Source organism: Schistocerca serialis, chromosome 1, assembly GCF_023864345.2.
Source record: "Schistocerca serialis cubense isolate TAMUIC-IGC-003099 chromosome 1, iqSchSeri2.2, whole genome shotgun sequence".
In the NCBI taxonomy this organism is placed as follows: Eukaryota; Metazoa; Arthropoda; class Insecta; order Orthoptera; family Acrididae; genus Schistocerca; species Schistocerca serialis.
In genome coordinates this window covers 947,920,460-947,947,364 of record NC_064638.1, presented here as the reverse complement: position 1 = coordinate 947,947,364, position 26,905 = coordinate 947,920,460, and the positions used below count along the sequence as shown (strand labels likewise).

Below are 26,905 nucleotides of genomic sequence, written 5' to 3'. Positions count from 1 at the left end.
TCTGTATGGTGCGAAAATTGGCAGTTGACCCTAAATAACAAAAAATGTGAGGTCATCCACATGAGTGCTAAAAGGAATCCGTTAAACTTCGGTTACACGATAAATTGTAAGATGGCAAGAACTATGCCCCTTACATGAAGTCATTAAAGATCACCTAACTCACGTTAATCGAACAGTTTGGCTGAACAAAAAATGACTGACAAGGCACGATGCATCTTGTAGAGGGTATAGTATGGACGTATTGGAATAATTAATGTCGGGTGATGGTTTTAAAGTAATTCACACGACATGAAACCTTTGTGGAAATGCGTCGATTTACTGGAGGCTAGTTTATCCCAGGGAAATATTCAGAGTGACCGTGACCGGCTGGGGAGCAGCGAAGGGAAGCGACAATAGGCAGCTTAGGGCGGCTCAAGCTCTGAGAAAGTGGTAATGGGGCGCGACCTCCAGCTGCCTAAGATGAGTGACAGTGATTGGGTGGTTGACCCCATGCTGGTGTACCGGGAAGCATACGGAGAACTTGTACGCCTGTTGATAAATGTCCGTCGTCCTGTTTTCAGTGAAACATGCGAGAATGCCACGCAAAGCTACGGTGGAGCGGTCAACAGTGGCCAAAATATGCATGTTCGTGACTATAGCAACTTCACGCTGAATTCACGGTCCGCAGAGTCTGAAGTAAATCAGGTGAAGAGCGACAGAATGAAATTACGCTGGCCTCCGATGGGAACATAGGACCAAGGAATTTGAAGTACTCTCCTGGGGATCAGAATTCCGGAAAATTTGGTGTTTTGTGCAGATGCTAACCTTGATGGGTGGTCTGGGAGGAGTTAAATAGCAGATGTTGAGAGGAAGAGAAATCTAGTGGGAATTTGTTCACTTCCCAGAGCAGGCATTGGTCGGCACAGGGAAGCGACTTGCGCTGCAATTGGTGTAAGTGATTTTGCTGGAGGAGAAACCAAGGCGAAGAGTGGACTGGGAAAAGTCTCCATAGAGGTCTTCCGTTCCCAGCTTTCCTAGAGTGCGGGCGTGGCGTTCTTTACTCAGCTTGCCTGAGAGAGAGTGAGCATCTCTGCAGTTTAGGACTTAGCAAATGTAACGATTGAGCTTGGAGATAGAAAGTTTTCGTTCAGCTATGTACTGAGCAAGATAGCTAGAAGTGAATAGACGAGTGCAGCCTTGCAGCACCACGAGGTCGGCCGACGTCCGCATAACGACGCCGCCCCGCCACGCTGAATTCGGTCATATTGCGCCCGCTCCAGCCACTGATTAATTTGTAGGATCATGTCGGCAAAGTTTCCACGAGGGTTTCATGGGCTGTGTATTTTAGAATTCTTCTCGCACTTCGCATTATGCCGGGGTCAGTCGATAGGAATTTCTTTTGATTTGTCACGCTTTACTCCACACAAACACAATTTATTACCACTGCCTGCTAGGGGAGTCATATAATGTGATGATTGAAGGTCGTGAGTTAAAATAAATCTGTGCTAATCGACTGCATCTGTTTTCAATCAAGTAGTTGAAATCCCAAGTCACTTTCTTAATTAATTTTATGTTCAACATTTCCATCTGGTGTTCAATAGCTGAATATAACATCAATATGCACCCCTTTTTAATTAAAAGGGATCAATTCTGAATCAATTAATGTCAACACTACCACCGCAGTCCAATCAGGAGTCACAGGGCCTTATTACTTTCTTTGCATTATCCGACATTGCGGCAGTTTTGCACTTTCTGTTGATCTGTTAGTCAATTACCTGGGGTAAACACACACCAAAACCAGATATGTGACGTGTGGGGTGTTACAAAATCAGTCAAATCTAAAGGCCGTCAATTCAACTAAATACCGAGGAGTTACAATTACGAACAAATTAAATTGGAAGGAGCACATAGAAAATGTTGTGGGGAAGGCTAACCAAAGACTGCGTTTTATTGGCAGGACACTTGGAAAATGTAACAGATGTGCTAAGGAGACTGCCTAAACTACTCTTGTCTGTCCTCTTTTAGAATACTGCTGCGTGGTGTGGGTTTCTTTCCAGATGGGACTGACAGAGTAAATCGAAAAAGTTCAGAGAAGGGCAGCAAGTTTTGTATTATAGCGAAATAGGGAAGAGAGTGTCACTGAAATGATACAGGATTTGGGATGGACATCAATAAAACAAAGGCGTTTTTCGTTGCGGAGCTATCTTCTCACGAAATTCCAGTCACCAACTTTCTCCTCCGAATGCGAAAATATTTTGTTGCCACAGACCTATATAGGGAGAAACGATCGGAAGGCAAAGAGTATGTGTTGTACAATAGCTAATTCACAGGATAAAATTAAAATCATATGGTCAGTCATGATGGAAGCGTCTAGTCAGCCGCGTGAGGTCGAGGGCATAAAGTCGGTACGTAGTAAAAATTTTTCTATTACTGCAGAATTTAACAGTCAGTTTTTAACCATAGCTGGTGAATTAAATAAAAATTTAATTTGTACAGGGAATCATGCAATTCTCTTGGAAAATGGATTTCCAAGACATATCTGAAATACTCCTTCATGATACTGGCAAGGGGGAGATTCAGTCAATAATTAAATCACGGAGGCTAATGACTCTCACTGATATGATGGAGTATATGGCGGAATATAAAGTACTGTGATGCACATGTTAGCCCTGTACTTAGCCGTATTTATAATTTTTTCTTTAGGAATGGCCAGTCTCCTGGATGACTAAAGTATTCAGTGGTAAAGCTGCTTTATAAAAAGGGAGGAAGCTAAAATTCTCTACATTATTCCTTTCTCCCTATTTCCATGCCCACAGTCTTCGCTATAGTTATTGAAAGTTCTGTGTATGTAATGATAGTTGATAATTTTATTTCACTTAGTTTGCTGTCAAATATATAGTTTGGTCGTAGAAGTGGTTTGACAACTAAAAATGCTGTATTTTCTTTTGTATGTGATGTACTGGATGGACTTATCAAACAGTTTCGAACTCTGGGCATCTTTTTTTTATTTAAGTAAGGCGTTTGATTGTGTTGATCACAAAATATTGCTCTAGAAGTTGGACCATTTTGGAATATAGGGAGTAACTCACAACTGGTTCACCTCTTACTTTAAGAACAGAGAGCAGAAGGTCATTCTCCACAATAATGAGAATGGCATTGATGTGGGGTCCGATTGGGGCACTGTTAAAAGTGGTAGGTTGCCTCAGGGATCTATGCAGGGACCACTCCTGTTCCTCATTTATATGAATGATATGCCTTCTAGTATTGTAGGTGATTCTAAAATATTTCTGTTTGCTGATGACACTAGCTCAGTAGAAAAGGATGTTGTGTACAACATTGGCACTGTTTCAAATAATGTAGTTCAAGACTTACGTTCAAGGCTTGCCGAAAATAAGCTATCGCTAAATCACACGAATACTATGTTTTTGCAGTTTCCAACACAGAATACAACAAAAACTGACGATGTAATTAAACAGAATGGGAATATGATTAGTGAGACTGGACAGTTCAGATTTGTAAGTGTTCAGGTAGATGCTAAACTGTCGCGGAAAGTTCATGTTCAGGATCCTATTTAAAGACTTAATGCTGCCGTTTTTACTGTTGGACCAGTATCTGAAGTAAGTGGTAGTTTTACACGAAAAGTAGTCTACTTTGCTTATTTTCATTCACTTACGACGTATGTTATTAAATTTTGGGGTAACACTTCCCATTCTCAAAGGGTATTTTTGTCTCAGAAACTGTCAGCTCGAGCAATAAGTTCGCAACCCTCATGTCGACACCTGTTCGTTAATCTGGGTATTCTGACATTGGCCTCTCAGTACATATATTCTTTAATGTCGTTTCTTGTTAACAATATGAGATTATTCCCAAGAATTAGCAGCTTTCACTCAGTTAACACTAGGCAGAAAGCCAATCTGCATTAGGATCGCACTTCCTTAACTCTTATGCAGAAATGTGTGCAGTATTTTGCCGCATCCATTTTCAATAAGCCACCACAAGAATGCAAAAATCTTGGCAGTAATCCGAGCGCATTAAAATCCAAACTGAAAAATTTACTCATGGGTCACTCCTTCTGTTCCGTCGAGGAATTCCTTGAAAAATTAAGTTAATTCCTATACTAAGCTGTTGATTGCGTTTATATAAAGTTACTTGTTGTAGTATTTTTAGGATTCATAAACGTTTTATTTTATCTGTTGTTACTTTCCGGATGTAATTTTACGTACTGGCACATTCCTTGACCTTGGAGATTGGTTCCCCAGTTTAGTCCTAAGGCTCTAGACAAATAAAATAAAAAAATGAAACACGAATGGCCCTGTTTTGCACTCTGAAATGTCCTTACATTTACCACTTGAAACGTCAATTTCTCACTGATCACTACTGTCTTATGCTCACACAGAGACATTGGGCATAGCGGTTGAGCACGTGACTGATCGCTGAACCACCTGCGAAGGCTTAAAGATTCATCTGTGCATGCGCACTAAGGTGACTAATTTATTGTGTGGTGAGCTTAGGAGTATCATACCGGCAGCTCGCGCAGGCTGTTGGCTGTAATGCAAAAGGACAACACGACAAGAATATTGTAGAATTGTCCGATTAATTCGGACGAATTGATGGATAACAGCTGAAATTGCAGCCCGAGAACAAAGGAAGTAGGTTACAGTACACTTGTTCGCCCACTGCTTGAATACTGCTCACCGGCGTGGGATCCGTACCAGATAGGGTTGATAGAAGAGAGCAGCGCCCTTCGTTACAGGATCATTTAGTAATCGCGAAAGCGTTATGGAGATGATGGATAAACTCCAGTGGAAGACTCTGCAAGAGAGACGCTCAGTATCTCGGTACGGGCTTTTGTTGATGTTTCGAGGACTTACGTTCACCGATGAGTCAATCTGTATGTTGCTCACTCCTACGTATATCTCGCGAAGAGACCATGAGGATAAAATCAGAGAGATTAGAGCCCACACAGAGGCATACCGACACTATCTACTAGGTCATTTATATATATTGTGAAAAGCAATGGTCCCATAACACTCTCCTGTGGCACGCCAGAGGTTACTTTAACGTTTGTAGACGACTCTCCATTGATAACAACATGCTGTGTTCTGTTTGCTAAAACTCTTCAATCCAGCCACACAGCTGGTCTGATATTCCGTAGGCTCTTACTTTGTTTATCAGGCGACAGTGCAGAACTGTATCGAACGCCTTCCGGAAGTCAAGAAAAATAGCATCTACCTGGGAGCCTGTATCTAATATTTTCTGGGTCTCATGAACAAATAAAGCGAGTTGGGTCTCACACGATCGCTGTTTCCGGAATCCATGTTGATTCCTACATAGTAGATTCTGGGTTTCCAAAACGACATGATACTCGAGCAAAAAACATGTTCTAAAATTCTACAACAGATCGACGTCAGAGATATAGGTCTATAGTTTTGCGCATCTGCTCGACGACCCTTCTTGAAGACTGGGACTACCTGTGCTCTTTTCCAATCATTTGGAACCACCCGTTCCTCTAGAGACTTGCGGTACACGGCTGTTAGAAGGGGGGGCAAGTTCTTTCGCGTACTCTGTGTAGAATCGAATTGGTATCCCGTCAGGTCCAGTGGACCTTCCTCTGTTGAGTGATTCCAGTTGCTTTTCTATTCCTTGGACACTTATTTCCATGTGCAGTGCGGTGCGGTCTTACTCTGTGAAACAGCTTTGGAAAAAGGTGTTTAGTATTTCATAATGTTCGAACACAATATATGTTCCAAAATCCGTTGCATATTGACGTTAATGATATGGGCCTGTAATATAGTGGATTACTTCCACTACCTTTCTTGAATACTAATGTGGCCTTCGCAACTTTCCAGTCTTTGGGTATGGATCTTCTGTCGAATGAACAGTTGTATATGATTGTTAAGTATGAAGCTATTGCATCAGCATACTCTGAAAGGAACCTAATTGGTATACAGTCTGGACCAGAAGACTTTCCTTTATTAAGTGATTTAAGTTGCTTCATTACTCCGATTTTTGGAGGATTTGGGGGTTACAGTATGGAATCTCGCTACGAAAACCCTGTCTTCACTTTTTCCTTTTTCCGTTTTGATGTTCAAATGGTTCAAATGGCTCTGAGCACTATGGGACTTAACATCTGAGGTCATCAGTCCCCTAGAACTTAGAACTACTTAAACCTAACTAACCTAAGGACATCACACACATCCATGCCTGAGGCAGGATTCGAACCTGCGACCGTAGCGGTTCCAGACTGAAGCACCTAAAACCGCTCTGCCACAATGGCCGGCTCGTTTTGATGTTCCTTATTAACTCAGGATTATTTGTTGCTAAGAGGTCAAGTGTGTTTTCACAACCGTTTACTACGCGTGTGGGCCTATGAAACAACTGCTAGAAATAATTTTCAGAGAAAGCATTTAGCACAATTTCGGATGAATTAAACACATATTTTTGCCAACATACTGAGGGTAAATTAAAGTCACCACCAACTATAATTGTGCGGGTCGGGTTCGAGTTTGAAACTGAACTCAAGTTTTCTTTGAATCTTTCATCAGTTATATCAACTGAATTGAGAGGTCGGTAAAAGGATTCAATTATTATTTTATTCCGGTTGCCAACAATGACCTCTGCCCATGCTAACTCACAGGAGCTATGTAGTTCAATTTTGCGACCAGATAAACTGCTTATAACAGCAACAAACACGACCCTGCCAACCTTGTTTAGCCTTTTTTTTCCGAACACCGCTAGGTTCTTCGCAGAAATTTCGGCTGAGCTTATCTCAGGCTTTAGCCAGCATTCAGTGCCTATAACGATTTGAGCATCAATACTTTCTATTAGCGTTTGTAGCTCTGGTACTTTCCCAACACAGCAATGATAATTTACAACTGTTATACCGATGGTCCCTGTATCTAAGTTCTTCCTGTTTTCGCCTGACCTATTCAGAAGAATCAGAAACCCAACCACCCTATGGCGCAAGTCGAGGAATCTGCACCCTACACTTTTGCAAAACCGTCTGACCCTCTGATTCAGACGCTCCACTCGGCTCTGTACCAGAGGTCCGCAATCGGTTCTGTCGACTATACTGCAAATGGTCAGCTCTGCTTTCATGTCGCAAGCAAGACTGGCAGCCTTTAGCACTTCTGCTAGCCGCTAGAAACCAGAGAGAATATCTTCTGATCCAAAGCGACACACGTCATTGGTACCGACGTGAGCCACCACCTGTACTTGGCTGCGTCCTGTGCTCTTCATGGCATCTGGAAGGACCCATTCCACATCTTGAATGACTCCACCCGATATGCACACAGATTGCACATTGGCTTTCTTCCCATTCTTAGTAGCCACGTCCATAAGTGACCCAATAATGCGCCTAACGTTGGAGCTCCCAACTATCAATAATCCCACCCTCTGTGATTGCCTGGACCTAGCAGGCTGAGAAGTTTCCTCTGAAATGGGACAGACGTCAGCATCTGGCTCAGCGACAATGTCAGCCACAGACAGCACCTGGAAACTGGTTGTCAGACTAATCAGGAAGGCCTTACATGTGGCCCCCTGGGAAGTCTTTCACAGCCTGCTACACACCAAGGCGACCTCTCACTCGACCACAAGTGAGGGTTCTACCTCAGTGCGAGCAGTAACTGGGCTGGCCACCTGTGAGGACCAATTGGAGGGCTCTGACGTGCTGGACGTCCATTGGATCCCCACTACTGGCCCACAACAGTGATGCCCATCTACTGCAGCGTCAAGCTGTGTAATCGAAGCCATCACAGCCTGGAGCCAAGAGCGAAGTGTCACCAACTCTGCTCGCATTCGCACACAAAAATCACAGTCATCTATAAGCAATTCATTAACGTTATCTCTAATGCCCCTTATGTTTTGATGAAATATGCTAATACCTTGACTACTCGAATACCTGACCTTCTTAAAAGGTGCTTCCTTTGTTAGAGAGACTTGCTTTAGAAAGGGATATCAATCAGCTGACTTGAATCTAAAAAAGAAGCAACTCTAACACCAGCTACTACAGGAATTTTCCAATGAGTGATTCCACCACCACCTGCTACACTGTCACCTATAAGCTTTGCCAGCCTCCCCTTCCCATACCCACTGAGGTGCAGGCCTAGTGAAACTCGATCTTTTGGTAGACCCATGGCCCATGGCCATGAGGTATGTGAAGTTGCTTGATTTGATAATGTTCTGTGGCGGATTTGATAATGTTCTGTGCCTACAAGTAATTCTGATGTGTTTCGTGGTCGCGTGTGCTACACATGGCCATGAAAGATATCCGAAATGTGGTCATGAAAGATCGTGACTGAGAGGGACTGTGGACGCTTTTCACAGCTAGTGAATCATACTCGCTTCGAAATCCGACAGAATTTGCTATAGGCTGGATGAAGGTGTAACATTACGAGTCAAGATAGATGTAACAGAACTTGAATAGCGTATTTGCCTCTATTGGTTACGGTAGAGAGATCGATCTTTCGGTCCTGTCTGTATATTTCTATATAATATTGCCTGAATAAAGGCTGGGCGAGTGTAAGGCTATCGTTAAAATCTCACGCCACGCGATTTGTTACGATTTGTTCGGTCATAATAATAATAACATGCTTTTGAATACAATTAAAATATAACAGAAATACCTATTTAGTGTTATTGGAAATAATATGTAGTAAATTAATGAGTAAGGTAGCCGACCCTCAGCCAGACGTGGCCCGGGAACGGAATCAATGGACCGCAATGTGCGTTCGAAACGTCGATGTTCATGCGTCCTGCAGTTCACATGTCGACGCGCAATTTGCTGCGTTCTTCATCGACCCACGAGCCGAGTGATCCACCGTACTTCCCTCCCCACCTAGAAAAAAAAAGGAAAACAGATATACCGAGCCTTATCAGTGTGTAACATCATAAGTATTTTATAATAATTTGTATGTAGTAGCCCGCATCTCGTGGTCGTGCGGTAGCGTTCTCGCTTCCCACGCCCGGGTTCCCGGGTTCGATTCCCGGCGGGGTCAGGGATTTTCTCTGCCTCGTGATGGCTGGGTGTTGTGTGCTGTCCTTAGGTTAGTTAGGTTTAAGTAGTTCCAAGTTCTAGGGGACTGATGACCGTAGCAGTCAAGTCCCATAGTGCTCAGAGCCATTTGAACCATTTCTTTGTATGTAGTATTTACACAGACAGTTTCAGACTTTTTTGCAAAGTGGTTGCACTGTTTCGTGCTCTGTATATTTTGTGATGTTCATTTATGCTGCATGTTTGGAGTACATGAGGTTTATGAAGTGTGTCCCCTATCTACATGTGTGAATGTTACTTCAGGCCTAACAATGACAAGTTAAATTTGACTATACTGCTTTACAGAATAAAAGACAAGATTACGTGATAGAATGTAATATGTTTAACAGTCAGTTGTAACTCTTTCAGAGCGGTTTAAATTGAAATTCCCAGTTGACAACTGTATGTAGCTAATTGATGTGTGCAATTATATGAAATTGTGTGTTCCTTACTGCTAAAAATCTACTTTTGTTTCATATTACTATGGGCCTTGTGAGAACAGTGTTTACCTGCTTGATCATATGTACCCCAGCCAATGCCTAAACCTAAAAGCTAGTGTCATGTATCAAATGTTTAAGCATATTTGTTATGCGTTTTTGTTATAGTTAATTGAATCACAAATTGTTTATAGACTTGAAATTCCTGCAACACTTACCACACAATACAGTTGTATTGTAGTGTTCTGTATGCAGTGCATATATTATGTTAAATAAATTTATTGGGATAATAATAAAAAAAATAAAAAATAAAAAAAGGAACCTTACACATTAATTTACTACATATTATTTGCAATAACACTAAACAGGTATTGCTGTTATATTTTAATTGTATTCAAAAGCATGTTATTATTATTATGACCGACCAAATCGTAACAAATCGCGCGGCGCGCGATTTTAACGATCGCTTTACACTCGCCCAGCCTTTATTCAGGCAATATTATATATAAATATACAGACAGGACCGAAAGATCGATCACTCTACCGTAACCAATAGAGGCAAATACGCTATTCAAGTTCCGTTACATCAATCTTGACTCGTAATGTTACAAAGGTTCATCCCCATCTGTTAGCGAGAGAACATTACGACAGGAACTGCATGCAATGAACATTTGGAATCGGTCACCTGGAAAGAGGGCATTGCTCACACAGGCACTTAAAGACGACAATTTCATCTCGATTAGCTTGCAGGAACACCTGACTTGAACCCCACAGAAAATCTGTCAGACATATTTGGGCAGTGGGTGAAACGCCGACATCGGCTTCCCCGCAGTTTGGAGAAACTGAGCAATCAAATCCTCAGCGAGAAGCCTGACCTGGATGCGAAGTATCTGCACCACCTTATAGATTCAGTCCCTAACCGAACACAAGGGGTTACAGCCGAGGAGGGGAATTGCAAGGTATTGAACGATCCTTGTAATGATTTCTCTAGGGGTGACCAATTTCTTGTCCAGTCAGCTTATACCACTCAAGTCAATGATGCGACCTTTCTTCGTTGTGTTGTTAGAACCCACCTGAGAAGTTAAAGTGACGTGAGTCACACCCAATGGCCGTCATGTAATCACACCATGCTTCATCTTCAGGAATGGCTTTCCTGTATTGAAAATTTTTGAAAAGTAGGATGTAATGTTAATTAACGTATCCCACAGGAAGGAAAGTACTGGAATATAATTTTGTTAGTCTATTGCCATCAGGTGATCGAAATCTGCACTTCTTGAGTTCCTGTCTATAACTGGCGCAGTCGTCAAGTCACACATTTAAAACGTATTGGAAGAGAAAAAAAGGTGTAGCACTTACCTAAGCTCAAAACAATAATTCCTACAGAAACAACAGTCCAGTTCTTTTTAAAATTTTATTATTTACTCCTTTGTTTTCATATACTCTACTGCGACAGATACTCGAATGGCCTCTGTATTATCTCTAATTTCTCAAATTTTCTCACAATGGTCATTTCGTGAGATATATGTGGGAGGAAAGAATATGTTGTCCGACCCTTCCCGGAAAGTGCCCTCTCGAAATATCAATAGTAAACCTTTCAGTGATGCACCACGCCTACCTTGTAGCACCTATTACAGGAGTTTGTTGAGCATTTCTGTAACGCTCTTACGTTGAGTGAACGATCCCGTGAGGAAACACGCCGCTCTTCGCTGGATCTTCTGTATCTCTTCTATCACTCCTACCTGGAAAGGGATCCCAGACTAATGTACAATACTCAAGAATCGATTGAACAAGCGCCTTCTAAGCAAAATTCTTCGTGGACGTGTTAAATTTTCTTAAGATTCTTCCTTTGAATCTCAATATGGCCCCTAATTTTCCTACAATTTGTTTTATGTGCTCATTCCACTTAAGGTGGATAGTTATTCCTAGACATTTTACAGTAGGTACTGTTTAGAAAAATTCGCCGTCAACAGTCTAGTAGCACAGTAGCGTATTTCTCTTCCTATATATGTGCAATAGGAGTAAATTACATTTATATACATTTATTTAGTTTTAGGGTCAACTGCCAGTGCCTGCACCATTCATCAATCCTCTCTAGGTCATTTTGCAAATCGATACTCTCTTCTGCCGTTGCTACTTTCTTACAAACAGCCTCATCATCTGCGAACAACGTTCAAGAGCTTCCGAAGCTTTCAGCGTTGAGTTCCACCTGCGAAGAAGTCTTGAATCCACTCACAAATCTGGTACGATAATCGGTAACATCGTACTTTCTTTCATCTCACGGCAGTGCGGGATGATGTCAAATGCCTTCGTTAAGGAACACGGCTTCAACCTGAGCACCGTCGTCTGCGGCGCTACGGTTCTCATGGAGGAAGAGCTAGCTGAGTTTCGCAAAATCTCTGTTTGCGAAATCCGTCCCGATTTTTATAGAGCAGATTTTCGTTCTCCAAAAACTTCATAATTCTTGAGCATTAAAAAATGTTCCATAATTCTATACAGAGTGATGTCAATGATATAGGCCCATAATTAAATGCATATGACCTACGATCCTTCTTGAAAACGGGAATGACCTGGGCTTTTTTTCTGTCGCTAGGTACCCTTTGTTGCTCCAGCGGACAACGGCAAACTGCTGCTAGAAGGGAAGCAGCAGGTATCTCATGTCGTCCCGATGCCTTTCCACTACCAAACGACTGTAGTTGCTTTTCTAATCTGCGACCGATTATCTCAACTTGATGATTGAAAGGAGGAACTGTGTTACGATCCTCCGTAGTAAAACAATTTTGAAAAAACATGTTCAGTATATTATGTTCGTGTTCGAGTTTTGTTCTTTGGTTCTGTGCTGATCATAATCGACGCCAGTTGTGTATCATTTAAATCAAAAGAAAAAAAAGTTAGCTGAAACGAACACCAATAAAATAGAAAAGTGTTTTCCTTCCTTTTTTCCTGCATCGAAGGCATGCAAATTGCTTCGTCAAAATCAAAAAATTCCACTAACAACTGTTGCTGCTAAAGCCATGATCTCTCATTTGTTCTCAGAGGTGGAAAACAGTCACCGGTAGAACAGAGGGAGATGTGAGATTGCCTGGAAATTGTTGGGAACGACCTTTTGCTGCGCGCATCACTGATCAAATGCGGAGACGAGAAGAGAATGCCAACTACTGCTTATGCAACGAGATTGTACCCACTCTGTTTACACGGAACGCTGTTTTCCAATGGAGTTGTTCTCACCTTCATTCTGCCTTGCAGGATTTGAGATTTTAAATTATTTTTTAAGCGTTTCTAGTGAGGTGTTACAAAATCTCTAAAACATAAGACGCTTCAATCACTGACCTGGACTTATTGAATCCTGGTGAAGGAAGCAATTATCATCTTCAGAATATGAAAGGAGGTAATACCTTATAGTTCCTAATCATCCGTCTGAAAGACCATTTTCTGGGTTAAATTGCATGCTTTTCCGCAGCAAGAAAGTCTGTTGCTATTTCTGATACTAAGTTTGTCAGTTGGGGATGTTTATGGTTCCTTAGTGTTATTCAAAAGAAGCAGAATGGCGTCCCACACCGGGTTTCATGCTTTCCATTGATTTTATACCCATAGCTTTCCAGAACTACGCTGTACAAGAACTCATTCACAATATCTTACACACTGACACCCATCATAAGCATCTCAAGGAGAGGAATGCAATAGAAATCACTTTCACTAAGACCTTATCGAGGAAGTAACATGGGATTCATGAAATGAGCCAAGTCCCAAGGATTTTCCAAGGAAAGGGAGAGGAGACACTATAGGTAGAATCGTCACGTACAGTAGTTAAATTTTCACCATTTTTCCTTCGATACAGTTCTGACTAATTGCATGTATTTTAATCCGCATTCATAGTGTAACAAAAAAAGTTATATTTACTCTAGAAATAAATATCCCAGGTAGAAAAAGCATGACCAGAGTGCACTATTTACTGACATTAAAATGCAGTTGATATGTTACAACGATAGATATTAAAAAAGAGAGCAAATTCGATACAGTGAGAAGAGCTTCGTTAGGACCTGCCTCGAAAGCTACTAGAAAAGACACAACAATAAAGAATACAGGTTACAGGTATTCGTCTTGTTCTACACTCCTGGAAATTGAAATAAGAACACCGTGAATTCATTGTCCCAGGAAGGGGAAACTTTATTGACACATTCCTGGGGTCAGATACATCACATGATCACACTGACAGAACCACAGGCACATAGACACAGGCAACAGAGCATGCACAATGTCGGCACTAGTACAGTGTATATCCACCTTTCGCAGCAATGCAGGCTGCTATTCTCCCATGGAGACGATCGTAGAGATGCTGGATGTAGTCCTGTGGAACGGCTTGCCATGCCATTTCCACCTGGCGCCTCAGTTGGACCAGCGTTCGTGCTGGACGTGCAGACCGCGTGAGACGACGCTTCATCCAGTCCCAAACATGCTCAATGGGGGACAGATCCGGAGATCTTGCTGGCCAGGGTAGTTGACTTACACCTTCTAGAGCACGTTGGGTGGCATGGGATACATGCGGACGTGCATTGTCCTGTTGGAACAGCAAGTTCCCTTGCCGGTCTAGGAATGGTAGAACGATGGGTTCGATGACAGTTTGGATGTACCGTGCACTATTCAGTGTCCCCTCGACGATCACCAGTGGTGTACGGCCAGTGTAGGAGATCGCTCCCCACACCATGATGCTGGGTGTTGGCCCTGTGTGCCTCGGTCGTATGCAGTCCTGATTGTGGCACTCACCTGCACGGCGCAAACACGCATACGACCATCATTGGCACCAAGGCAGAAGCGACTCTCATCGCTGAAGACGACACGTCTCCATTCGTCCATCCATTCACGCCTGTCGCGACACCACTGGAGGCGGGCTGCACGATGTTGGGGCATGAGCGGAAGACGGCCTAACGGTGTGCGGGACCGTAGCCCAGCTTCATGGAGACGGTTGCGAATGGTCCTCGCCGATACCCCAGGAGCAACAGTGTCCCTAATTTGCTGGGAAGTGGCGGTGCGGTCCCCTACGGCACTGCGTAGGATCCTACGGTCTTGGCGTGCATCCGTGCGTCGCTGCGGTCCGGTCCCAAGTCGACGGGCACGTGCACCTTCCGCCGACCACTGGCGACAACATCGATGTACTGTGGAGACCTCACGCCCCACGTGTTGAGCAATTCGGCGGTACGTCCACCCGGCCTCCCGCATGCCCACTATACGCCCTCGCTCAAAGTCCGTCAACTGCACATACGGTTCACGTCCACGCTGTCGCGGCATGCTACCAGTGTTAAAGACTGCGATGGAGCTCCGTATGCCACGGCAAACTGGCTGACACTGACGGCGGCGGTGCACAAATGCTGCGCAGCTAGCGCCATTCGACGGCCAACACCGCGGTTCCTGGTGTGTCCGCTGTGCCGTGCGTGTGATCATTGCTTGTACAGCCCTCTCGCAGTGTCCGGAGCAAGTATGGTGGGTCTGACACACCGGTGTCAATGTGTTCTTTTTTCCATTTCCAGGAGTGTATATTATGTTTTTCCATTTGAGTGAACTGTACATGTTCCAAGATTTTATCCGCAGGGGAAAGACTGCCAATTCCAGAACCATTAGAAACACACAGCTGTCAGGGCACTCGGATACCAAGAAATATGAGAGAGAAGGCAGTCAACCACAATTCTAAAGTAGGTAATTCTGGGCTGAACTGCACATCAACATGTTGGTTCCCAGGCTGAAGATAAATCTGCTTCAATGAGAGACAAGAAACAAAGAGGCATTTTATGGTTTTTAGGTGGCATCTTTTATACTCATACATACCGTTTCCACAGTGAGCGAGGAGACAAAATATTGCTCTTTTCTATGAGCGGAAAGGTATAAGTGACAGCAAAAAATATTCTCCACCAAGTGCGCTAGCGTGATTCCCAGAACAGAGACGTAGACGTAGATACAAGTGTATATATTCCTTTGGAGGCAAAAAGTCGTGTCCAGAGTTAAAGCTCTCCCCTGGCAAAATTGCAACAATCCTGGCAGGGTGATCGATAATACTTCCTGCATACTGCACCTGAGGATGATTTGTAAAAGCTTGAATGTTTAAAAAATGTTGGAATAGGTTGGAGTAGGAAGGAAGCTTTTCTATGAATTGGAGGTAAGGCTGGCCGTCTGGGGCGGGGAGGTGTTCTTTAATAGCGTTACTGGTTTCCGCTGTCGGGAAATAAGGATCTACAGTTATGGAGAAACCTACTGTTACAGAAAACTTATACGAATTTGCGTAGTTGTTACCAAGCGTGGGCGTGACATTACAATCAGTTTTTACGGTCTTTGTAGACGTTGATGCGACTTAGTGAGCAAAAGGTGGTGAACAGGTAACTGTGTCATACTATATCGTTGAGCTTTTAGGTAAATGGAGATAGTGTTTGATAGAAGTGACAGCCCTCGCGATGTGTAATTACGTTTGTTTTTCGTGGAAACTTCAGACGTTTTATTTAGTGTATAGTTCTTACCTTTTACCCTCGTTTGCTTTTGTGGAGACATTTGTCAAAGTTTTTAAGGGCCAGGTGAAAGTGATACATTGACAGTTAAGGTAATCATTTTCCAGTTCACTATCAGATTCTCTTAATATTCAATCTTCGTTGATCCATTATGAACCATGGGACAACGGATGGCATGTATTTCTTGATGCAATAATTTACCAACAGCCGTATGTATTGTAGAAATTTATTTTATGAACTTCTTATGTGATACCAGTTTTTACATTATACTGATGTCTTCTTCAGGCCCCACACGTCGTAGTCGTAAAATTGCTATACAGGGTAGGAGCCATATAACTGGATCCGTGAATCAAATCGATGTTTGCTAACCACCTCGGTCTGTGTCGCCTGACGACCAAGAGCTGTTGCATAACGATTTGATTCACGGATCCAGTTATATGGCTCCTTCCGTGTATAGCGATTTTACGACTATGACGTTTGGGGTCTGAAGATGGCATCAATGTAATGCCGAAAGTAGCAGCACATAAGAAGTTCATAAAATAAATTTCTACAATACATACGGCTGTTGGTAAATTATTGCATCAAGAAATCTCTTAATATTAGTCAGTGCAATTGGATTGCTATAGGATATTTATAATTTGTGTTGGTATAGTGATAATTTTAACTCAGCCTCTTGATCAAAGTCAAGCTGGTCACTTTTGCGAAGACGTGTCAAGAGTGTAGGCAGAGCCGATAATTCTTTCGAGTCTACCGATAACAGATTTCTCGCTAATCAGTCGTGCAGCACGCCGCATAGTGCGTCCCGTGCGCCGCTCTTCACTAGGAGCACGTGGGTTTCGTCCACGGGCGTCCATGGCCCTTCCCGTGGCGGACAAGTCGGGGGATCGTTCGACACTAATGCAACAAACATCTTGTGTCCTTAAAACCTGTTGACACTCAAGAATTTTGAGGACAAGGTGTAAGTAGGCTGTTTAGGTTTTTTTATTGGTAACGCCACCTCTGTATGAAAATCACTGGCTGTGCTGTGTGCAGTCTGTGGCTGCTTTGCATTGTTGTAATACTCGCCATTGTAGTGTTGGGCAGCGGCAGCTGGATGTGAACAGCGCGTAGCGTTGCGCAGTTGGAGGTGAGCCGCCAGCAGTGGTGGGTGTGGGGAGAGAGATGGTGGAGTTTTGAAATTTGTCATGAACTGCTATATTTATATATGATGATATCAAGGTAAATACATTGTTTGTTCTCTATTAATATCTTTCATTTGCTAACTATCCCTATCAGTAGTTAGTGCCTTCCATAGTTTGAATCTTTTATTTAGCTGGCAGTAGTGGCGCTCGCTGTATTGCAGTAGCTTGAGCAGCGAAGATTTTTGTGAGGTAAGTGATTTGTGAAAGGTATAGTTTAATGTTAGTCAGGGCCATTCTTTTGTAGGGAATTTTGAAAGTCAGATTGCGTTGCGCTAAAAATATTGTGTGTCAGGTTAAGCACAGTCATGTATAATTCTTCAAAGGGGACGACGTTTCAAAGGAAATCTCCTGATTACGTGAGCTTCGGTCTGTCACAAATAAAATGCACTGATGACATCGGCGTTGTGCGCTCATAAGCTACGCCGACAAAGAAAGTGGGTCATAACAAAACCAAGTGTACCTGCAAACACAAAGTAACTTAACGTTGATGCACTGATGGGAGATAAACTTTGCTCGTTGTTTGTCAAAACGTCTTGAGAAACAGGTGATGATCCACTTACCGGATTTACAAAAAGCGTAACGCTGTCGAACCTGTCCTGACGTATATGACATAACATTAGTACATTGTTTGTATGCACTGTCAACATTTGATGTAGCATTGCAGTAGACAACAGAGTAAATAGCGGATTTTGTGATGCACCTGTCACAGAAGGGGAGCGAAACAATAAAACTTTTCACAGTTGATTATATCTTTCGTTGGTGCCATGTGCTACTTCCAGTTTCTTATAGATGCTCGGTATGGAACATACTGCACTTGTTCGAAGCAGAACTGCAGAATGTAGGCGGAGTTTTGACTCGTCACTACACACCATTGTGTGTGCTGGACAGTGCTTTCTTCTTCGCTTCCCTCGTCACCCTCTGTGAACGATCAGGGAAAGTTTCACAAGTGGTAAGATTTCAGCCCACAGTTGAAAAATAAACGCTTAATCGGAAGTGAGTCCAAATTTGAATCACGTCTGCCGGCCTTTACGTTGATTCTGATGACTCATATCCGTGCTGCTGCGGATCCCAACGTTAACAATAATAGTTTTTAGTTTTGGTATTTTTAACAGTTTATGAAGTGTGTATCACATAGCCGTTTACATTTACATAAATTATTCAGATTAGTTCTACGCTCAGTGTTGAAAAAGCAAACATCCACACCTACATTTAGTCTCAATAGTTAGTAAATTCTTCCCTGCAGCATTAGGAATCGCTCAAAAACATTTTTATAATATGTTACAGCCTTCAGGTAAGTAATAGATTTGTCAGATACTTTTGTGGCTATGCTATTTCTTTCTGCATACACTACGAGTGAGAAATATATAATTTGGATTATTTCTCTTTCTCTTGTAATTATTATGAGTATGACTGCTGTTTCTGATCTGTGACTATTGACAACAAACTTAATTAGAAAATAAACATTGTAGCAGATTACTGTCAGTAAATTAAGTTATCTGCGGCAGGGACAGTGATTCATCACACTTAATGCTTGTTACACATTTCTGAGATGAGAATACTTTCTCAGTCAAAGAAGACCCATAATAGAATATTATACCGTAGAACAGATTATTCAATGTGTGTCGGAAGATCATTCACAAATATCAACGATGGAACATAGATATAAACGAAACACTAGTAATTTTTCCCCACACAGAAGATGTTGACTGATTACACATTTACATTGAATTTCTTAACGTGACTCTCTGTATTTTATTTGACAGACATACTGAAAACCAATTATTTTAGCATAATTCCTGAATTTACATTTCCAATTAAAGAGTCAGTTGATAGTTTATCATTTAAATGCAGGGTTATGCGGATACTGAATATGGGAAAATAGCAAGTCTGGCGGCGAGATTTTACTGTCATTGGGAATGTACAGGATCCACCAAGGGTACCGGCTGAGAGTCAGCCCAGACCCCTTGATACATTTATGGAGACGTACAGAACTATGTTGGAGGAGAAGCAGGACATCCACAACGTGACATGACGAATTTGAACAGTAACCTGACGGGATACCAGTTCGATTTTACACAGAGTACGCGAAGGAACTTGCCCCCCCTTCTTGCAGCGGTGTACCGTAGGCCTCTAGAAGAGCGAAGCGTTCCAAAAGATTGGAAAAGGGCACAGGTCATCCCCGTTTCCAACAAGGGACGTCGAACAGATGTGCAGAACTATAGACCTATATCTCTAACGTCGATCAGTTGTAGAATTTTGGAGCACGTACTATGTTCGAGTATAATGACTTTTCTGGAAGCTAGAAATCTACTCTGTAGTAATCAGCCTGGGTTTCGAGAATGACGATCGTGTGAAACCCAACTCGCGCTATTCGTCCACGAGACTCAGAGGGCCATAGACTCGTGTTCCCAGGTAGATGCCGTGTTTCTTGACTTCCGCAAAGCTGTCGATACAGTTCCCCACAGTCGTTTAATGAACAAAGTAAGAGCATAAGGACTATCAGACCAATTGTGTGATTGGATTGAAGAGTTCCTAGATAACAGAACGCAGCATGTCATTCTAAATGGAGAGAAGTCTTCCGAAGTAAGAGTGATTTCAGGTGTGCCGCAGGGGAGTGTCGTAGGACCGTTGTTATTCACAATATATATAAATGACCTGGTGGATAACATCGGAAGTTCACTGAGGCTTTTTGCCGATGATGCTGTAGTATCTCGTGAGGTTGTAACAATGGAAAATTGTACTGAAATGCAGGAGGATCTGCAACGAATTGATGCATGGTGCAGGGATGGAAATTGAATCTCAATGTAGACAAGTGTAATGTGCTGCGAATACATAGAAAGAAAGATCCTTTATCATTTAGCTACAATATAGCAGGTCAGCAACTGGAAGCAGTTAATTCCATAAATTATCTGGGAGTAGGCATTAGGAGTGATTTAAAATAGAATGACCATATAAAGCAGATGCCAGACTGAGATTCATTGGAAGAATCCTAAGGAAATGCGATCCGAAAACAAAGGAAGTAGGTTACAGTACACTTGTTCGCCCACTGCTTGAATATTGCTCACCGGTGTGGGATCCGTACCAGATAGGGTTGATAGAAGAGATAGAGAAGATCCAACGGAGAGCAGCGCCCTTCATTACAGTATCGTTTAGTAATCGCGTAAGCGTTACGGAGATGATAGATAAACTCCAGTGGTAGACTCTGCAAGACTGACGTAGATGGACGTAAACCAACGCGTCGACGGTTCACCTCAAGACAGAGAAGATTAACAGTGTTGTGTTTCTTTTGTGAACAGTGTTTAAGTTCATTAAAAAAATATCCATATTGTAAATATTTTTTTCATTGTAATTCAATAAATTTCCTTTGCAAATGAGAAATACGAGAATGGTAAATCTGCCCCGAGGTTTTCCTTGGTTTTCCTTTGTGGGGCTTGGCCGAATGGGTAGATTACCCGTTTGAGACATCCCAAGGCGTGTGACAGAAGCTTTGAGTGATGATGAAAAAGGTTTCTGATCACATCTCATGCCATCCTCGACAAATGAATAAAAGCAAGCAAGTAAGCTATGCATATAAGGTGCATCAGTAATTTTCCAGCAGCACAGGCTTTGTCAGCAGTATATGCACCCAAATCTATAATTTCCATTTTGATAGTTATTCACTAATATCAAGATATCATAAGAAATATAGTGGAAATTAATACTCTAGTGGACATTAATACAGCGTCATAAACAATCATTGATATAGTGTTGTGTGAACACTCGTGTTTGTTTTTGCCCAAAAACGTTCGTCCACAAGAGGGGCATATATGATGTATCATGCAGCGTAACTTGCTGTGACAGTGCGAGAGAGAGAGAGATAGAGAGAGAGAGAGAGAGAGAGAGAGAGACAAAGATATTGTTTATTACTCTGTGGCGGTCAGCGCTTACATAATTATTCTTAGGATGTAGAGCTTTTGTTCTTGTTAAGGGTAGTTTTACAAGAAGAGAGCCATTCTTGTGATATATAAATCGACGCCATTGCAAGGTTTTGATTCACATTGTAAAATATATGTGTATATGGAAGGAAATCAGTTAATAGAACAATAAAATATTGTTCATTTCAAGAGGGTACATGTTATTCTACAACTAGCGTATACTTCTATTATGATTTAATAATAAATAGCAGCTTGAGAACAGTTCCGACGGGAGCGTTCAGTTCTAGTGAACATACAGTTATTCACACACATAGAAAGACAATACAATGTGGTGTGGGAAACATTTCAGTATAAAGATCCTGTAGAGCTAAACAGTAATTAGCCTAGTAGTAGTAGTAAACAATTTTTTTTTTTCAAAAGAGCCTTTATTGTAGCTCGGTACGGGCTTTTGTTGAAGTTTCGAGAAGATACCTTCAACGAGGAGTCAAGCAGTATATTGCTCCCTCCTACGTATATCTCGCGAAGTGACCATGAGGTTAAAATCAGAGAGATTAGAGCCCACACAGAGGCAGGCATACCGACAATCCTTCTTTCCACGAACAATACGAGACTTGAATACAAGGGAGAACCGATAGAGGTACTCAAAGTACCTTCCGCCACACACCGTCAGGTGGCTTGCGGAGTATGGATGTAGATGTAGATGTAAATGATGTGATGGCGGTAAAGAACGGAATTCTGTCGTAGAGACGCCGTAACAGCTACAGCCAACTAATATTCTACGGGCGTCCAGTCATGAATACCAAATGGCGTACTTGCACTGATATTTCCGACACGGTTGACCTCTGCTCGCGAACCGCACTGCTCAGAAGGTCTGACCTGGGCCAGAGGGGAACAGCTGGCCGCGGCGAGGATGCAGTCCGGGCTGGGGCTGGGCGCTTACCTCGTCGCCTTCCGGAAACTTGCAGCCGGCCTGCAACTCGCCACGCAACTTCCTAATGGCGCCGGCCGGCAGCGTGCCAACACGTGCTGGCGCCACCGCGCTCCCCTCTGCTCCTGCTCGGATTGCTATCGACGCCGCAGTCGCCGAGATCAAATAGGAACTTCACACACCTCTCGCGACTTCTTGTCTTCAGCATACTGTGCCTATTGAGGTAGTTGCCTTACATTTCTATTCGTGTTTTTGGAATTGTCAGAAAGGAAGCAACATCTTAATGTTACCGTTAGCGCAGAATGATTTAGAAGGTTCTAAACAATTACGCTACGTCTGCTAGAAAATCCCGCGAGCAGTTGGTTGGTTGGTTGGTTGTTTTGGGGAAGGAGACCAGACAGCGTGGTCATCGGTCTCATCGGATTAGGGAAGGATGGGGAAGGAAGTCGGCCGTGCCCTTTCAGAGGAACCATCCCGGCATTTGCCTGGAGTGATTTAGGGAAATCACGGAAAACCTAAATCAGGATGGCCGGACGCGGGATTGAACCGTCGTCCTCCCGAATGCGAGTCCAGTGTCTAACCACTGCGCCACCTCGCTCGGTCCCGCGAGCAGTTTTTAGACATTTCCGGTAAAATATAAATCGTCTAGATCTCAATAACAATCGATCCTGTGTGTAGTCCTTAGTCCTTCTACATCTACATTTATACTCCGCAAGCCACCCAACGGTGAGTGGCGGAGGGCACTTTGCGTGCCACTGTCATTACCTCCCTTTCCTGTTCCAGTCGCGTATGGTTCGCGGGAAGAACGACTGCCGGAAAGCCTCCGTGCGAGCTCCAATCTCTCTGATTTTACATTCGTGATCTCCTCGGGAGGTATAAATAGGGGAAAGCAATATATTCGATACCTCATCCAGAAACGCACCCTCTCGAAACCGGCGAGCAAGCTACACCGCGATGCAGAGCGCCTCTCTTGCAGAGTCTGCCACTTGAGTTTGTTAAACATCTCCGTAACGCTATCATGCTTACCAAATAACCCTGTGACGAAACGTGCCGCTCTTCTTTGGATCTTCTCTATATCCTCCGTCAACCCGATCTGGTTCGGATCCCACACTGATTAGCAATACTCAAGTATAGGTTGAACGAGTGTTTTGTAAGCCACCTCCTTTGTTGATGGAATACATTTTCTATGGACTCTCCCAATGAATCTCAACCTGGCACCCGCCTTACCAACAATTAATTTTATATGATCATTCCACTTCAAATCGTTCCGCACGCATACTCCCAGATATTTTACAGAACTAACCGCTACCAGTGTTTGTTCCCCTATCATATAATCATACAATAAAGGATCCTTCTTTCTTTGTATTCGCAATACATTACATTTGACTATGTTAAGGGTCAGTTCCCATTCCCTGCACCAAGTGCCTATCCGCTGCAGATCTTCCTGCATTTCGCTGCAATTTTCTAATGCTGCATCTTCTCTGTATACTACAGCATCATCCGTGAAAAGCAGCATGGAACTTTCGACACTATCTACTTCTGTGGTTTCGCTCGAAGTCGCATGTGTGGCCATCGTCAGACCGACTCACTCTTAGCGCAGTGCAGCGTACGAGGTGAACTACGCGACCTATTACTCCGAAGATTTGCAAGGAAACGGTTACTGGCGGATCCAGATTAATTTTCGGCAGTCCGGCAATATTAAAATCAACATAAAGAAGGGTCCTCAGTCTCGTTTTGACCAGCGAGACTGGACTAAAACTCGTCACTACTTCAACACGAATAATTAATGCGCTGTAAATGTCTAAAATCTAGCAACAAGATTCTGCCATTCGTTGGACTACAGAACATCTACTGTTATTAGTCATTATACACCGCCTCCAGCTCGCGCCCGACAACATCCTTCCCAAAGACAAAACAAAATGTAGCGAATAGGTCGGATGCTCACAAAAACACCTACTTTTGAATCTCCATGGATAAAAATGTAATTTTATTGGTTTCAGTTAGACCTAACGAAGTTCGTCTCTTTCATTAACCGCAGCCTACAGTTAGACAATGTCCCCAATCTGACGCAAACAATCTTCCCACTTAGTACAGTGCATGCTCACTAAATCATGGAAACCTGACAACGATTTAGAAGAATTTAACACCCACATATGAGGACGCATTTTCGAATTCTTGCTGACTTCCTGTATTCAACAACAAGTAATTTTATTTATGAGAGTCAATTACTAACTTCAGACATCACAGATGCTGAAACAATAAGTCATCACCTCTGTCCCAGAGAACGCGACTTGTCTCCAGTGCACAGGAAGGCCACTAGCCGATTTGTAATTTTGAGAGTTTCCAGTCGCTCCATAAAATTTAAAATAGTTTTTAAAATTTGTAATCACTCATCACAAAGAATCTTGTTATCAACCGTCACTATCTCAACCCAACCATCATTGACAACAGCTAACTATCTCAACATTCCATCAATCGTTAGGTTTTCACAATAAATCTCTACAAATTTGACAGTGAATTTCAGCTAGTTTAACGTTCTTTGCGTTCAAACACCGTATTACAATTCCCGCAGTGACAACCCTTACTGCCGCAAAGTGACACTGCGCACTCTGTCTAAGCTTGAAATGACCCTTCGAGGCATGCTGACAGACTTACTGTCTTTGGTTTAAATTTTTCATGGTTTCAATAAATCTTTTGAGGTGAAGATTTTCGTATGACAAATACACGGCCCATACCCTTCTCCCAGTCCGAACTTATGCTCTGTCTCTAATGACCTAGTAGTCGACGGGACACTGAATCCTAATCATCTTCCATTACTATTTTCTGTCTTTCTAGATCTTTTACGAGATCCTAATGCCACGTATTGTTCGTCTCATAAAGCGGAACAAAGTATATTTATCATAACGATGTTGCTCATGACTGTCTTGGGTTGCTGTTCCCTATTAATTCTTTGTGTTTTCACAGTTAATATAGAATTTGATTTTACGAAAGATCCTAAATAAGAGCCTGGTCAATGATCTGCCTTCCAGACTTAGAAACATAAATATTTCGATGGTCTGCTTACTTTTCCATTTTAGAATTTTTTGTAAAATCTCAGTTATTTCTAGGAAACGAACTAACGTTTTTATGGGTCGTGTTTCATGGAAAAGTCGGTAGACAGAACATCAATGCACGGTTTACGTGAATCAAAAATGGTTCAAATGGCTCTGAGCACTATGGGACTCAACTGCTGAGGTCATTAGTCCCCTAGAACTTAGAACTAGTTAAACCTAACTAACCTAAGGACATCACAAACAGCCATGCCCGAGGCAGGATTCGAACCTGCGACCGTAGCGGTCTTGCGGTTCCAGACTGCAGCGCCTTTAACCGCACGGCCACTTCGGCCGGCTTACGTGAATCTGAAGCACCATATGCATAATTGCAGGGATTTAACAAAATGTCGTGACTGCCACAGGTAACGAAACCAAGGAACTTCTCACGAGAACAATAAATACGACGGCCATTTCCAGAGTGTGGTACTTAGTTTAATGATCACGAAAGAAATGTGTCGTGGAAGATATCAGGGGGCTGAGAAGGTCTCAGACTGATTATTGAAGACAGAGTTTTCGAAATCAGATTTTAAACTGTAAGACATTTCCAGTAGCAGATGTGGACTCTGTCCATGGTTATGAGTTGCAATAGCTAGGAAAGTAAGGGAATGGGACCTCGATACGTTGAAAGAGTAAGAGGGTGTTGTGAGTTTCAAAAGGAGGCTTAGTAAACAAGTGACGCAAAAACAGGGGAAAGAAATACAATAGATGAATGGGTAGCTTTGAGAGATGAACTCGTGGAAGATGCAGAAGATCAAACAGGTAAAAAGGCAAAACCAATTAGAAACCATTCGATATCAAAGTATATATTGACTTAATTGATCAAAGCCGAAAACAAAAATGCAACAAATGAAGCAGGAGAAAGGGAATATAGACACCTAAAAAATGATACTGATAGTAACTGCAAAATGGCTAAGCAGGAATGCCTAGAGGACATATGCAAGGTTGCAAAGGCATGTATAGTTAAGGAAAATTAAATAGGCCTTTAGAGAAAAGAAAAGCGCTTGTATGGATATCAAAAACGCAGATGGGAAACCTGTACTAAGCAAAGGAAGGGAAGCGAAAGGTGGGAGGAGTATGCAGAGGGTCTGTACGAGAGAAACGAAGGCAGTATTATGGGAAGGGAAGAGGAAATACATGAATATGAGATATGATACTGAGGAAAGAATTTGACAGATCATTGGAAGACCCACGACAAACAAGGACCCTGGAGTAGACGACATTCCCTCAGAACGACTGATAACATTGGGAGAGCCTGTCAAGACAAAACTATTCCACCTGGTGTATAAGGTGACAGGTAAATATCCTCAGACTTCAAGGAGAATGTAATAAAGGCCAACTACAAAGAAAGCAAGTGCTGCTGACAGGTGTGAATATTACTGAACTATCTGTTTAGTAAACCGGGCAAAATACTGACATAAATTATTTACAGAAGAATGGAAATACGGACATAAATGTTTTGCAGAAGAATAGAGAAATTGATGAAAGCCGACATTAGGGAAGATCAGTTTGGGTTTCAGAGAGATGTCGGAACACGCGAGGGAATACTAATTCTCCGACCTATCTTAGACGATACATTAAAGAAATGTAAACGTACATTTATAGCATTATGAACTTGTAGAAAGCTTTTGACAATGTTGACTTGAATACGCTCTTGAAATTCTGAAGATGGCAGGGGTGAAATACAGGCAGTGAAAAGTTATACACAATTTGTGCAGACACCAGGTGACGGTTATATGAGTCGCATGGCACAAATGTTAAGCAGTGGTTGAGAGTGGAGTGAGACATGGTTGCAATCTACCCCCGATGTTATTCAATCTGTATAGTGAAAAAGCAGTTAAAAACTGGAGAGAGAATT

The 26,905-nt window shown here is 42.5% G+C and overlaps 1 pseudogene; it reads right to left on the bottom strand.

The window, feature by feature from the left end:
* Window positions 1-8,654: 8,654 nt before the first annotated feature.
* Window positions 8,655-8,809, bottom strand: LOC126420144 (5.8S ribosomal RNA; annotated as a pseudogene).
* Window positions 8,810-26,905: the final 18,096 nt, after the last annotated feature.